The sequence below is a fragment of the Phyllostomus discolor genome, chromosome 3 (assembly GCF_004126475.2).
Source record: "Phyllostomus discolor isolate MPI-MPIP mPhyDis1 chromosome 3, mPhyDis1.pri.v3, whole genome shotgun sequence".
NCBI classification, from domain to species: domain Eukaryota; kingdom Metazoa; phylum Chordata; class Mammalia; order Chiroptera; family Phyllostomidae; genus Phyllostomus; species Phyllostomus discolor.
The window spans coordinates 6,984,159-6,997,008 of record NC_040905.2 but is presented as its reverse complement, the minus strand read 5'-3'; positions in this window follow the sequence as shown (position 1 = coordinate 6,997,008).

The window sequence follows — 12,850 nt, the reverse complement described above, 5'->3', positions numbered from 1 at the left end:
GAAATTATCTGCAGAAGACTTAGAAATAGGAGTAAAACCAACTGACCATGGTCTTATTTTTATTATCAACAAGCAAAGCAGCACGACACAGTGTCCCAAAGTCAGCAATAAACAGATGTCTCTGAAAAAGTCGTTTGTTGGCCTAAATTCTAAACAATTGTTGAAAATACTGTTGAGATGGATTGTGTGTTGTGTGTGTGGGTGTGTGGACTTCAGACTGGCATATTTTTATTACTTTTTCTTCTTAAAAATTGTGTCCTACGCGGAAGTTAATTCAGAGCAGAGCCAGCCCTTGGCACAGACAGACGCTGTTACCAGCGTGCATTCTGAGAGTGATTTTGTAAAGGGGGAGCCCTTGCCTCCTCCGCCACTTGCACATCAGCCCTTTCCTCAGGCTGAGGACGCTCTCCTTTTCTCCAGCCTCGGTTTCCGTCCGACTCTCTGGCATCTAAGCATGAATATGCTAACAGGCCACCGTCCGAATGTCCCTTCTTCTGCAGTCGGAGGCTGGAAAGAAGATCCGGCCCTTGAATCAGGCTCCTCTCTCTGGCCCGCCAGGGGAATGGTGGGAGGGAATGTGATTAAGTCCGATATTGCCAGGGGAAAAAGTGTGCCATGGAAACACGAGCACTCAAGTGTGTTTTTGGAAAGAACAGGAGAACGGAGAGTCTGATCTCATGAGATTCTGTTTTGAAGCAAAGTGACTGAAAACATCTCAAGTGCGATAAACCGTTTGGAATGTGGTGACCACCTCGTGTTTGTATTAGAAACAGAGACGGCAGCTTGCCCTCCAAGCGATAGCCCGAGAGAGCCAAGTCAGCTAAAAGGGAACCGCTTGGATGCACGCGGCGAGCTGGGAAAAGGCACTGCAAGTGTGTTTGGATACATATGCTGCTGTGTCCTGTGAAGGCAGAACTGACCCTTCATTTTCAACGTGGATATGTACAAAGGAAAGATGGAAAAAGCAAATACATTAATTAATTAATTAAAAGAAAAATAGAGCAGTGAGCTAAGGAAGTGTTAGTCTCCAATCTATTAGCCCTTCCCAGCACTGCCTTCCACGCCCACCTGCAGCTACAGAGGCTGAAAGAGAGCCGCCCATGCTCTTGACCTCTCTCTCAGCCAGCGGTGGCGCACACCCGAGTCCTGAGCAATGACATACAAGAGAAATCCACTGGGAATTCTGCAAAAGATAATTCCCTCTGACGGAAGGGGAGAGATCCAGGAGGAAAGCTCTATGTCCCCCATCTTTATCTTTTCTCCCTGGGGTGCTTTATAGGATGTCACGATGCTTGAAACTTCAACAGCCGTTCTGCAACCGTGAGATGAGACGGAGCGGAAGCCCCGAGAGTAGCAGAGTGGACAACTACAAACGCCTGGATCCTTCCTGGCGTAATCACCTGTGCGGGGACTTCTGTTTTTATTATGCAAATAAACATTGTGTTTATTTTATTAGTGGGTATTTATTAGTGATACAGAAGCCTTATGTTCTCACTAATATGGTAAAGTGGTTTTAATACATAATGTTTTAAGAAGTAAAAATTGGACATGCAACTTTTTTGAAATTCTTTTAAAAACATTTTATGGTACAAAATGTAATGGTCTGGTTGTACAGTCAGATTATTTTAATATTTTGTTGTCATGGCTGTTGTATTTGAAAAAGTTAACAATTGGAGATATGTGTGTTTGGCTCTGGTTACTAAATCATGACACTCATTTATTAATTCTGTCCCCTGATGCTGCAAATTTTTCTTTATTTATCCAGCCCTTCTTTTGTGGAAATAAAGGTCTTTCATAAAAAATTATTATTTTTCAATTACAGTTGACATTCAGTATTATTTTGTATTAGTTGCAGGTGTACAGCATAGTGGTTAGACAGTCAGATACTTTACAAAGTGTTCCCCTGGTAGTTCCAGTGCCCACCTGGCACCGTATGCAGTGACTGTAATATTGCTACATTGACTACATTTCTTCTCCTGCGCTTTACATCCCCGAGTTTTTTTGTCACTACCAATCTGTGCTCCTCAGCCCCTCCACCTTTGTCACCCAGAACCCCTCCTCCCTCCCCTCTGGCAACCATCAGTCTGTTCTCTGCACCTGTGAGTCCGTTTCCGTTTTGTTTGTCCATTTATAGTGTTCTTCAGACTCCACATGTAAGTGAAACATATGGTATCTGTGTTTTTCCGACTGACTTATTTCACGTGGCATAACACCCTCTATGTCCTTTCATGCTGTACAAATGATAAGATTTTGTTCTTTTTATGGCTGAGTAACATTCCATTGTCTATATCTACCACTTTTCTAAATCCACTCTTCTATTTATAGGCACTTGGGTTGCTTCCATAGCTTGGCTGTTGTAAACAACGCCGTTATGAATGTAGGGCTGCATATACTCTTTTGAGTTAGTGTTTTGGTTTTCTTTGGATATATACCCAGAAGTGAAATCACTGGGCTATAAGGCAGTTCCACATTTAATTTTCTGACAAACCTCCGTACTGCTTTCCACAGCGGCTGCACCATTCTGCATTCCCACCAAGAGTGCACGAGGGCCGCTTTTTCTCCACATCTTCGCCGACACCTGTTAGTTGATTTATTGATGATGGCCCATCTGACAGGTGTGAGATGACACGTCAGTGTGGTATTAATTTGCATTTCCATGATGATTGATGACGTCAAGCACCTTTTTATATGTCTGTTGGAGAAGTGTCTATTCAGGTCTTTTACCCAGTTTAAAACTGGATTGCTTATTTTGGGGGTTATCGAGTAATTTGATTTCTGTATAAATTTTGGATATTAACCCCTTACCAGATATATCACTGATAAATGTGTTCTCCCGTTCAGTGGGTTGTGATTTCATTTTGTTGGTGGTTTCCTTTGCTGTGCAACAACGTTTAGTTCAATGTAGTCCCATTTGTTTATTTTTTTTCTTTTGTTTTCCATGCCTGAGGAGATATATTACTGAAAATATTGCTAAGAGAAATGCCTGAGATTTTGTGACCTATTTTTTCTTCCAGGGTTTTTTGACATCAAGTCTTACACTTAAACCTTTCATCCATTTTGAGTTTATCCTCCTATATGATGTAAGAAGGTGGTTGTTTCATTTTTTTTGGAAGTGTCTGCCCGATTTTCCCAACACCATGCTCTCTGACCAAAATATATTTTGAATCTTTCCCCTTCTATACATCTCGGACGCTCCTACTCCAAGCCACCATTGTTTCTTAACTGAACCCTGGAACAGGTATTAACTGGTCTCTTTGCTTCAGCCCATGCCCATTTCAATCCAGTTTCCTACACAGCAGGCAAACAAGTATTTAAAATGTTGTCAGATCCTGTTACTCTTCTCTTTAAAATTCTTCCATTCTGCCTGGAATGCCACTTTCCAGGTGTCTGTGTGGCTTCCTTCTGCCCATCCTTGAGCAGGACGTCTTGGTTTAAATGTTACTTCCAGAAGGAGCGACCCTGGTTAACCCAATTCAGCCTCTATCCTCCTTTCTTTCTCAGGTAGCTGTTGGAGAGAGAAAGACTTTATTTCTCAGCCACCTTTAAGCTGAGGGAGGCCATGCTACTCAGTTCTGGCCAATGAAACATAAGCTTTAACCAAAGAGAGACCATGTTTTAAACCCACCTAGGCGTTTAAAATAATTTTTATTATAAGGCTAGGAATATTGTCAACAGAGCTTTTTATCCCAAAGACCCATTTTTATTATTGTTAAAGTGGCAGTCCGATTTCTTGTGCTTTTAGTAAGAACAGGGCTCTGGCAGCTAATTCATTTTTTGAATTCTCAAACTGCTGCAAAAAGGCATTGTCACCTAACGCCTGTGTTCAAGTAGCCAGAATGGAAGGCGAACCACCTCTCTTATGATGGACAGGAACGTGCACATGCAATTGGTGATACCTTACTTTCAGCTGTTGGCGCAAGTGGCTAATGATTTGTGTTTGCACGCCTTTGGCGTGAAAAGGGATGAGGTGTGTGTAAGTAAGTAGACATCTGATGATTTTGTTGCACCAAGTATCAGAAGCTTAGATTAATTACAGATAGAAGCACTCAACTAACTATTAAGAAGAGCTATTTTAAATGACTAGCATAAACTAAATAAAAAAGTGATCTTAATTTACCATTTGTTCAAAAGAGAAATATTATGTCCAGTTTTTTAATTTATTTGCCCAAATTTTAAAGAACCCACAGATTCCTTCAATCAAACAGGGTTTTTTTTGTATAGACCAATTCTGATACATATTTTTTAAAGTCTATGGCAAATATCTCAAGGTACTTTAAGCCAGTCCTTTTACTCTAGTTAATTAGTCCAACTACGCACATTCCCTACTGTTCGCTGTGAAGCAGCTCATGCTCTAATGCGCCTGGAGGTGGAGCGTAGTTTGAGTTGTGTTGAGAGAGGGCCCAGCACAGGTCAGGGAAGCTGACCTCACCACACACAGTAATGTGTTTTGAGAGATTTAACTTCAGTTTAACAATTATCCTATGTATAATCGTCATAGGAACTCATAGGGCTATGTGTAATAAGCAACATCCAGAGGAGAATTAAAAATAAACTGTAAAATAGGGTGTTTTTCATTTGGTTTTAGAGTTAGAAAAATATTTGACCTGGCAGTCAACATAGCCAAACAGGCATGAATGACGGAAGAGTTGCTGAGAGAGTCCTGATGGCTAATGAATGATATTCTTGGTCCCCTTGGATAGTTCCCCATGTTTGTCAACATGTGAGAGGTCATATTCATAGCCCAAAGCACTGGTAAGTTTTTTCCGAGGTGTTCGTTGGCTTGCACTATATATGGGTGGCTTTGCTTAGGATGCGAGTTCTCTTGTTATTTGTCAAAATACAAAGACAACATCCTGTGTTTGTTTATTTTACCTGTTTCCATGTTCGGCTGCTGTCGATGTGTTTACTTGCTCTGAGCTGATTTTTTCATTTAGCCTTTCAGTGCTAAAAAAAAATACCAAAACCAAAATAAAGTAAGTAAAATAAGTGATGGTTTGATTTTGGCCTCTGACTATACCAGTATAAGCACAAAAAGTCTTGCTCTGTTTTATCTATACAAAGGATACAAAGAGCAGAGCCAAGACTAGGGTGAGGTGAGTGAGGCAGGCGCAGAATTCAGGTGGGCTGGGCTGGGGAATGAAGGGTCTTTCTTCTTTGAGTGTCAACGTCACTCTATGGGCAAGGAGTTGCGATTGAAAAGATGAGGAATAATGAATAGGAAGTAGTAACAATGATGTGATGTGTATGTAACATCAGTGATGTTCTAGCATATAGAGCACCAATAAGACAGATTAAAGGAGACTCCAAAGACTCCTGCACTTGTTAAGGAAATAGTGAGGTATGAACAGCCTTTGCAGGAAATGAGGAAATGCTGGCCTACCCAGTTAAGACCACCTAATTTGGACAGGTTAGAGTTAGCCAGTGGCCACGAGGAGCGGGGACAAGGCAGGGCCCACTCCTCTAGGAACCCCTAACCATGAGCATCTCTTGAAGACCAACGGAGCCGAAGAGGAACACCAGCATTGAAACTCATCTTCTATGACCTGATGGAGAGGAGTGATGCTGAACCCTGAAACCATTTAATGTTGAGCCCTGAAGCCATTTAAATAAAGTATAAACAACTATTGTGTGTTTAAAAAATGAAACAATTTTTTTGAAAGGGGGAATACACTTAAAAATACTCTTAGATTAAACTAAAAACATTTCAGATTATAACCAAAAAGCGAAACAACCCTGAAGAGAGGATACAGGTGCTGATGAAGGCACAGATATGCTAATTATTTCACCTTATTGAAAGAGCAAATAATGACTGTTTCATTCTTGATATTGATTTGATTTTAAGACCTACAGGAAAAACAGCGTATGTACCTTTCAAGTTACTAGAGCTAAAACATGTCAACAAATATATGGACCGTGTATCAAAAGACTGAAAACAAACACACAAACACACAAACAGCAAGGGGGCGAACACGAGGTGGCATCTCTGTGATACCGCACGTCAGCTGGGCCCCCGTGAGGGAGAGTGGGGGAGAGGCAAACTCTGCCTCAGGACTGCCCCAGACCTCAGGTGCTCTGTCCGTGCAACAGCACAGACCTCCTCAGTCATTTGTGTGTGAGCATTCTTTTGTAAAGGTCGTTTGAAGGATGCTCTGAAAAATAATTTTCTTCTCACCATTCAGTTTCTAAATCCCCGAATTCCATCAACATATGTGTTGGGAACTGCCTTGCCTGGTATCAGAAGCTGTAACCCCCATCAAGGCTAAGGCTGAGGGAGCGACCTTGGACCGTAAGCCAGCAAGGAGACAAAAACTTATCTCCCTGGCAGGAGCGCCGCTTCTGCTCCTTTTACCTCACCCTGCCTGGCCCCCAATGCTTGGTTGGTTAGCCAGTGATGGGTAAGATTCCCCAAGGGGGGAACGACCTAAGACAGGCACAATCACGTGGGAGGCCCCCAAGGAAGGACTTTGGGGGCTACAGCAAAAGGGGGTGATGGACCCTCACCCCTCAGCTTTGACATAGCCTGAGTCCTCATTCTGTCTGCAAGAGAATCTCCTACTCTCTTGGCTGCCTTACTTCCCTTGCTCCACCTAAGCCTGAAACAATGACAGGGTGGTACAGCCCTGTGCTGGAAAGGGCGGGTTCCCCGGGTGATCAGGCCTAAGAAAGAATATGTAAAATCCTGTGAAACCTGCTTTGTTTTGAACACTCTCAATTGAATGATAAGGGTCCAAGGAAGAAGTAAGTTTGTTCCTTAAAGTTTTTTACAGCTCTTTGACCCTGACTCAAAATAGGCCCTCAGACTTCCTTGTTATCTATTGCTTGACCCTGACTTCCTGGCAATGATTAATGAGCTTTACCTGAATTTTTATGCAAACGAACCCAATAAAAGCCTGCTCCAGTGGGAGAACAGCGCGCTCTCCCCTAGGAAAGGTGGCCGAGGTGCTCCCCGCTAGAGAGAGTGGCCGTTCTGTCCCTATTTCCCCACAGGACTCGGTTGTCTCTGTGTATGTTTTTCTCGTGTTTCGATGAGCCATCCGCAGCGTTCCACAGTCACTGCCAGTTGGTGGCCGAGTCACATATGCTCCCGTTTTTCTTTAGGTTAGAAATTCTTTCTAGAAAGCCTTCAACACTTTCCAATTTCACCTTCAATCATTCATCCAACTTTTTCTTTGCTTTCATATGTTTCGGTCACCTGCCAGTGCCCCGGCTGGGGCAGTTCATCAGGTCGTTTCTCAGGAGGAAATGGGAGTGAGACAGCACCTGGCATGGCCCAGGCGAGTGTTGACGGCCGGTGCATTTAGAGCAGTGATTTCCTTTTTTTTTTTTTTTTGCAAAACATTTTCATTGTAATTTTTCCATTATCATTTAGTCCTCTTATACTGCCCTAATCATCACACTGTTGATTTCCTTACTGAGGTTTTCACTCATATAAAACAAGAAAAATAAGAAAAGTACAGTGAATTTCTAGAACAGTGTAATACACTCATTCTTTCCAAGGTAACCGGTTCTTCATGAGCTTTGGCGTTAAAGAGTCCTTTGTTTTGGAAAACTAGTCCCTGCTGGGCAGAGGGTTTTAAAGTGTCCATACTTGGCAAAATAAGCTGCTTCTATTGATTCTATGCTAATTTGATTTTATTTCTTTGAATATTTTCTGGGCCATTGCAGTTAGAAAGACTCCCATTCACTCACTCACTGTGCACCGGCACCCACAGAAATCCCACGGGGCATCCGCCGCTGGTCCAGGTGCTGGGAGGATGACAGGGAACCACAGGAGAATCTGCTCTCACGAGTCTTCCATGCTGGTGAGGGTGGAGCCAAGCTATAAGCAAATAAATCTGTAAGATAGCAAGTGGACATGAGTGCAAAGGAAAGAGTAAAGCAGCATAAGGAGACAGTGAGTGGCAGGGTACCTTATTGCATAAGTAAGGTCTCTTCGAGCAGGCATCTTGGTCCAGGGAGGGAGTATCATGGGAAAGGGGTTGTCTGCCCCCACCTATGCAAGGGGCAGGGAAGACGACTTGGAGGCGGTAACACAGTGAACCAGAAGGCAGTGGCGGAGACAAGATCTAAGGAATAGGTCGTAACTCTTAGCACAGTAATGGTTTGGCGAATTTTTCTTTTCCTCCCACACTCCATCCCCATACTTGTTCATCAAAGAGGACGCATGTTGACAGAAAACCCAAATTATAAAAACTTTGAGTAGTCAAGGAAACAGGCAGTGGGGTGACTGCTGATTAGGTGATGTGACCGACATTTTCCACAGCTTGAGTTAACCCCGTGGTGCAAACATTTTGACAAAAAAGTATGCCAAACACGTGATAAAAATAAATGACGTCAACAATATATTGGCTAAGGCATAGTGAAGTTAGCAATATTTTGAATTCTTTCTAACTCCTTTTGAATGTGTCAGTTTGAATAAACTGCTTCTAGGTGGAGCAGAAGATGTAATTATGGTCATGGTATAGTCTCCATAGGTGAATCTGGATTGTCCTCCCCAGAAGCTGAGGAAACATGTCGCTCCATGATCGCACAGCACATGCTTTGCAAGCCAATCCAGTTCCCTTTTCGTGATACTGAAGGCGCACACGCTGAGTCGTCAGATGGTAGAGCAAGCACTGACAATGACTTTTGATGGCTGATCAGTGTAATGGTTTATACACACTACCCATGGTGGTGTTTATTGTGAAACTTGGAAGGAGGTCAAAGAATTGAATGACATCGGTGGACAAAACTCCTTCCAATTCCGTTGGTATAATTTCCCAACAATTACGCTTCTACAAAGTGAATAATGGGAATGAAATATCCACTGAACCCTGTCTCATTCTAGAAATAATATTTATTCAAAGTGAACCAACTGCAATGATTGCATACCCATTAACTCATTTTTCAAATAAAATTTCTTTTCGATGTCTAATCATTAATTATCAATAGTCATAAAATTTATATCATATTAACTGTTTACTAATAATTGAGATGATAATTGAAACTAGAAATATTTTAACACAGCTTTATGGTTTCAATAAATGTGGAAATGGCATTTTAATTTATATATAGATTTTTTGTGCCAGAGAAGTAAGAGATTGATTAACAAAAGGATTTCAAATATAAAAACACCCTGGATTAGGGTAAAATTCAAGCAGAAAAGGAAGCAATGTAAACTTTCTGACTTTTAAAGAAGAGCTAATACAAATATTTAATTAAAATGGACAATGGTGGTTATTCCTTTTGGGTATATTTAGAAGAAGGATATGACAGTTTTATTTATGTGCCAATATTTAAATTTAGCAGAAATTATACTGTTTGCAATGACCTAAGCTTACAATAAAAATTGTAGTTGTTAGTCAAAAATGTGCAAAGAGGTACACAGTTTGCCAAAATTCTTTCTAATAGAATAGCAGTAAAGAAAAACATTGGTGGGCATTGTTCTGTGATAGTTCTTGCTGTAGCTCTTATATGGAAACACATTCTAATTTTCTCCTGGCTCCACTGCAGTAAAGAAGCTGAAATCAAATGAAATCTTATGGAAGACTCCAGAAGTTATAATAAAGCCCAGGAGGATTTTCATTTTTTATTGTTGACAGTGAGGTCAAACAGTCTGTGCGCACATGAAACTCGGGAATTCTTTAAGTTGAAATGCAATGTGCTAAGGCTAAAACTGAGTTAGATCTATTTCCTCACCTTTTAGAAAAAAATACGATAACAAACTTTTTCTATTCTTAATTTTCCCTTCCTAAAATTTTATTTTTAAATTTTTAAACCTAGATAACCTCTTCTATTTTTTAGTGTTTTTTTCTCAATTACAGTTGATGTTCAATATTATTTTATTGGTTTCAGGTATACAACATAGCTGTTAGACAATCTCACACTTTGTAGGGACCCTCCTGATATTTCCAGCACCCGCCTGGCACCACACACAGTTGTGACAGACCTATGGACTGTGTCCGCTATGCTGGACTGCACGTCCCTGGTCACCACTCTGTGCCCACCAGCCGGTGCCTCTCAGCCCCGCCCCCTGCTTCACCCAGCCTCCCAGGCCCCTCCCTCTGGCAACCGCCAGTCTTTTCTCTGTTTCCGTGAGTCTGTTTCTGCTTTGTCTGTTTATTTTCTGTATATTCCATATATAACTGAAATTATGTGGCCTTTGGATTTCTCTGTCTGACTTACTCCACTTAGCATAATACCCTCTAGATCCACCCATGCTGTCACAAATGGTAAGATTTCATCCTTTTTTAATTCCAAGTAATATTCTATTGTGTGTGTGTGTGTGTGTGTGTCACAATACATTACAATCTTTACGTCTACTCATGTCTGTTGATGGGCACTTGGGTGGCTTCCATGTCTTGACTATTACAAAGAACACTGCAATGAACAGAGTGGTGCATATAAATTTTTTTGTAAATTAGTGTTTTGGGTTTCTTCAGAAGTGGAATAGCTGGGTGATAAGGCAGTTTCATTTTTTACTTATTTTTTGTTTTTTTAAAGGTTTTATTTATTTTTAGAGAGAGGGAAAGGGAGAGAGAAAGAGAGGGAGAAGAATATTGATGCATGAGAGAAACATGGATCAGTTGCCTCTCACATGCCCCCAGCTGGGGACCTGGACAGCAGCCCAGGCATGTGCCCTGACTGACCGGGAATCGAACCAGTGACCTTTCAGTTCGCAGGCCAGTGCTCGATCCACTGAGCCATACCCACTAGGTTAAGGCAGTCCTACTTTTTAAATTTTTTAATGGAACTGCACACAGTTCTCTATAGTGGCTGCACCAGTCTGCATCCCCAGCAACGGTGCATGAGAGTTCCCTTTCTCCACATCCTCGCCAACACTCGTTTGCTAATTCGTGGACAATACCCATTCTGACAGGTATGAGATGACACTTCACTGTGATTTTATTTTGCATCTCCCTGATGACCTGTGATTCGGCATCTTTTCCTATGTCTGCTGGCCATCTGCACGTCCTCTCTGGAGAAGTGTCCAGGGCCTCTGCCTATTTTTCAGTTGGATTGTTTGGGTTTTGGTGTTTTTTGGTGTTGAGTTGGCCTCCTAAAATTTTATTAAAGGCTTTGGAGACAGCTAGTTCTTGTCTATTTGTGGCTTTTAGCTATTGAATTGCCTAATTTAGTATTATTTATTATATCAAAATAAATGTAAATGTTATTTGTTATTTGTTTATTATTATTGAATTAAAAGTAGCAAATGAAAATAGAAAAACTTGAAAACAGTTCATCATATTTGATTTGATAATTCATTTTCTTTTCAAAGTTTGTACACTAATGTTTGTGACTTTATATTGAGTGTGTGTATGTGTGTGTGTGTTTGGCTGTGAAAGTATTTATTGGGTTGGCCAAAAAGTTTGTTTAGTTTTTTTTTTCCCATAAGATGGCTCTAGTAGTGCTTAGTTGGTTTTAACTTCATTCAAAACAATTTTGTTAGATTGTATTGTGACAGCTGTCATATCAGCATGCATTTAAAAAAAACATCAAAATTGGTGAAGTTTTGTCTAGTCATTTTAATATTGAAGATAGAAGAAGATATACAACATTTTGGTGCATTTTGCTTTATTATTTCAAGAAAGGCAAAAACACACCTGAAATACAAAAAGATTTGTGCAGTGTGTGGAGATGGTGCTGTGACTGATTGAACGTGTCAAAAGTGGTTTGTGAAGTTTCTTGCCACTATTGACATTTTGGACAAAAAATTCTCTGCTGTGGGGCTGTCTTATGCACTGGAAGATGTTGAGCAGCACTGCTGGCCTCTACCCACTAGAAGCCAATAGCGGGAGATAGCCAACATACTCAGAATATCCAAATCAATAAAGTTATTGGTGAAAATGAAAAACATCTTTTATGTTATGGAAAAAACTAAACAGGTTTTCTGGCCGAGCCAATCGTTTCTGATCTGTGAGAAGGAGTTGAATATCAAGATTTCAAAGTGTGGCACAAAGAACAGTATTCTGAAAGGATCCCTGTGAGACCTCTGCCCTCTGAACAAATTCGAGAACCAATTAAAATGGGTCGTTGTTTGTAAATTATTAAACCATCTGAAGAAAACAGCTAGTTTTATTCATGGTGTCAACATGGCTAGGCTTTTTGTCTGCATGCACAATAAACTTAATTTAAAACAATATACATTTTTTAAAGGTTTATTGTACAATAAATTGAATTTCACCAAGAGGATTTAATGTCCAAACGTGATATTTATTTGATTAAATAAATTCAAAGACCACGTATGATGAAACTTTAGATTTTCAAGGGCCTTATTAAATAGCATTATATGGAATAAAGGTTGCTGTAACAAAATTTATTAGACCTAATTTCCACTCATTAGTAAAAAAGCAGAACCATATTATGTTATTTCCCCCAAGCATGTGCTGCTTTTCAGCTCTGCCTGTGAATCAACAGTTTTGTGGAAAACTTCCTGTCTGTTGACGGGGGTTCCTGACAAGCTGGCTGTTAGCATTAGCCTTTCCAGGAAGGGTGTCCATTTGTGCTGCCTCCGAGCATCCATCCAGCCGTCTCAGTGTGGAAGCCACATACAGCTTCACATGGAAGATGAGCAGGACTTGCAGTCGCTTAAGGAACGCCTTACTTATAGAATTTCTGGGAACATCCCGTGTGTTCCAGTTTTCACTTTCTCATGAATGCTGGGTGAATAATTTTGTTATTTGAGTAACCAGTGCAGTTTAAAGTAACAGCAACAGCATGTTAGTTAGGTAAGAGATGGATTCACATGAATCTTTCATTTCTCCCCAGCTTCTATTAAGGCCCGATTTCTGCACATGGGGATTTGTTTTTTTTTAGGTATAGCACATTGAAAGGCACAACCTTCACGGTATAGCTTGGCCAACTTTTATCT